This window comes from Rattus norvegicus, chromosome 4, assembly GCF_036323735.1.
Source record: "Rattus norvegicus strain BN/NHsdMcwi chromosome 4, GRCr8, whole genome shotgun sequence".
Lineage (NCBI taxonomy): Eukaryota > Metazoa > Chordata > Mammalia > Rodentia > Muridae > Rattus > Rattus norvegicus.
The window spans coordinates 103,789,939-103,793,913 of record NC_086022.1 but is presented as its reverse complement, the minus strand read 5'-3'; positions in this window follow the sequence as shown (position 1 = coordinate 103,793,913).

Sequence of the window (3,975 nt, the reverse complement as noted above, 5' to 3'; positions counted from 1 at the left end):
CCTCAGATACAAAGACAGACACTACCTCAGAGTGAAAGGCTGGAAAACAACTTTCCAAGTAAATGATCAGAAGAAGCAAGCTGGAGTAGGCATTCTAATATCAAATAAAATCAATTTTCAATTAAAAGTCATCAAAGAAGATAAGGAAGGACACTTCATATTCATCAAAGGAAAAATCCACCAAGATGAACTCTCAATCCTAAATATCTATGCCCCAAATACAAGGGCACCTACATACGTAAAAGAAACCTTACTGAAGCTCAAAACACACATTGCACCTCACACAATAATAGTAGGAGATTTCAACACCCCACTCTCATCAATGGACAGATCATGGAAACAGAAATTACACAGAGACGTAGACAGACTAAGAGAAGTCATGAGTCAAATGGACTTAACAGATTTTTATAGAACATTCTATCCTAAAGCAAAAGGATATACCTTCTTCTCAGCTCCTCATGGTACTTTCTCCAAAATTGACCATATAGTTGGTCAGAAAACGGGCCTCAACAGGTACAGAAAGATAGAAATAATCCCATGCGTGCTATCAGACCACCACGGCCTAAAACTGGTCTTCAATAACAATAAGGGAAGAATGCCCACATATACGTGGAAATTAAACAATGCTCTACTCAATGATAACCTAGTCAAGGAAGAAATAAAGAAAGAAACTAAAGACTTCTTAGAGTTTAATGAAAATGAAGGTACAACATACCCAAACTTATGGGACACAATGAAAGCTGTGCTAAGAGGAAAACTCATAGCGCTGGTTGCCTGCAGAAAGAAACAGGAAAGAGCATATGTCAGCAGCTTGACAGCACACCTAAAAGACCTAGAGCACAAAGAAGCAAATACACCCAGGAGGAGTAGAAGGCAGGAAATAATCAAACTCAGAGCTGAAATCAACCAAGTAGAAACAAAAAGGACCATAGAAAGAATCAACAGAACCAAAAGTTGGTTCTTTGAGAAAATCAACAAGATAGATAGACCCTTAGCCAGACTAACGAGAGGACCCAGAGAGTGTGTCCAAATTAACAAAATCAGAAATGAAAAGGGAGACATAACTACAGATTCAGAGGAAATTAAAAAAATCATCAGATCTTACTATAAAAGCCTATATTCAACAAAACTTGAAAACCTACAGGAAATGGACAATTTCCTAGACAAATATCAGGTACCGAAGTTAAATCACGAACAGATAAACCAGTTAAACAACCCCATAACTCCTAAGGAAATAGAAGCAGTCATTAAAGGTCTCCCAACCAAAAAGAGCCCAGGTCCAGATGGGTTTAGTGCAGAATTCTATCAAACCTTCATAGAAGACCTCATACCAATATTATCCAAACTATTCCACAAAATTGAAACAGATGGATCACTCCTGAATTCCTTCTATGAAGCCACAATTACTCTTATACCTAAACCACACAAAGACCCAACAAAGAAATAGAACTTCAGACCAATTTCCCTTATGAATATCGACGCAAAAATACTCAATAAAATTCTGGCAAACCGAATCCAAGAGCACATCAAAACAATCATCCACCATGATCAAGTAGGCTTCATCCCAGACATGCAGGGATGGTTTAATATACGGAAAACCATCAACGTGATCCATTATATAAACAAACTAAAAGAACAAAACCACATGATCATTTCATTAGATGCTGAGAAAGCATTTGACAAAATTCAACACCCCTTCATGATAAAAGTCCTGGAAAGAATAGGAATACAAGGCCCATACCTAAACATAGTAAAAACCATATACAGCAAACCAGTTGCTAACATTAAACTAAATGGAGAGAAACTTGAAGCAATCCCACTAAAATCAGGGACTAGACAAGGCTGCCCACTCTCTCCCTACTTATTCAATATAGTTCTTGAAGTTCTAGCCAGAGCAATCAGACAACAAAAGGAGGTCTAGTGGATACAGATCGGAAAAGAAGAAGTCAAAATATCACTATTTGCAGATGATATGATAGTTTATTTAAGTGATCCCAAAAGTTCCACCAGAGAACTACTAAAGCTGATAAACAACTTCAGCAAAGTGGCTGGGTATAAAATTAACTCAAATAAATCAGTAGCCTTCCTCTACACAAAAGAGAAACAAGCCGAGAAAGAAATTAGGGAAACGACACCCTTCATAATAGACCCAAATAATATAAAGTACCTCGGTGTGACTTTAACCAAGCAAGTAAAAGATCTGTACAATAAGAATTTCAAGGCACTGAAGAAAGAAATTGAAGAAGACCTCAGAAGATGGAAAGATCTCCCATGCTCATGGATTGGCAGGATTGATATAGTAAAAATGGCCATTTTACCAAAAGTGATCTACAGATTCAATGCAATCCCCATCAAAATACCAATCCAATTCTTCAAAGAGTTAGACAGAACAATTTGCAAATTCATCTGGAATAACAAAAAACCCAGGATAGCTAAAACTATTCTCAACAATAAAGGACTTCAGGGGGAATCACTATCCCTGAACTCAAGCAGTATTACAGAGCAATAGTGATAAAAACTGCATGGTATTGGTACAGAGACAGACAGATAGACCAATGGAATAGAATTGAAGACCCAGAAATGATCCCACACACCTATGGTCACTTGATTTTTGACAAAGGAGCCAAAACCATCCAATGGAAAAAAGATAGCATTTTCAGCAAATGGTGCTGGTTCAACTGGAGGTCAACATGTAGAAGAATGCAGATTGATCCATGCTTATCACCCTGTACAAAGCTTAAGTCCAAGTGGATCAAGGACCTCCACATCAAACCTGATACACTCAAACTAATAGAAGAAAAACTAGGGAAGCATCTGGAACACATGGGCACTGGAAAAAATTTCCTGAACAAAACACCAATGGCTTATGCTCTAAGATCAAGAATCGACAAATGGGATCTCATAAAACTGCAAAGCTTCTGTAAGGCAAAGGACACTGTGGTTAGGACAAATCGGCAACCATCAGATTGGGAAAAGATCTTTACCAATCCTACAACAGATAGAGGCCTTATATCCAAAATATACAAAGAACTCAAGAAGTTAGACCGCAGGGAGACAAATAACCCTATTAAAAAATGGGGTTCAGAGCTAAACAAAAATTTACAGCTGAGGAATGCCGAATGGCTGAGAAACACCTAAAGAAATGTTCAACATCTTTAGTCATAAGGGAAATGCAAATCAAAACAACCCTGAGATTTCACCTCACACCAGTGAGAATGGCTAAGATCAAAAACTCAGGTGACAGCAGATGCTGGCGAGGATGCGGAGAAAGAGGAACACTCCTCCATTGTTGGTGGGATTGCAGACTGGTACAACCATTCTGGAAATCAGTCTGGAGGTTCCTCAGAAAATTGGACACTGAACTGCCTGAGGATCCAGCTATACCTCTCTTGGGTATATACCCAAAAGACGCCCCAACATATAAAAAAGACACGTGCTCCACTATGTTCATCTCAGCCTTATTTATAATAGCCAGAAGCTGGAAAGAACCCAGATGCCCTTCAACAGAGGAATGGATACAGAAAATGTGGTACATCTACGCAATGGAACATTACTCAGCTATCAAAAACAATGGCTTTATGAAATTCGTAGGCAAATGGTTGGAACTGGAAAATATCATCCCGAGTGAGCTAACCCAATCACAGAAAGACATACATGGTATGCACTCACTGATAAGTGGCTATTAGCCCAAATGCTTGAATTACCCTAGATGCCTAGAACAAATGAAACTCAAGACAGATGATCAAAAAGTGAATGCTTCACTCCTTCTCTAAAAGGGGAACAAGAATACCCTTGCCAGGGAAGGGAGAGGCAAAGATTAAAACAGAGACTGAAGGAACTCCCATTCAGAGCCTGCCCCACATGTGGCCCATACATATACAGCCACCCAATTAGACAAGATGGATGAAGCAAAGTAGTGCAGACCGACAGGAGCCGGATGTAGATCGCTCCTGAGAGACACAGCCAGAATACAGC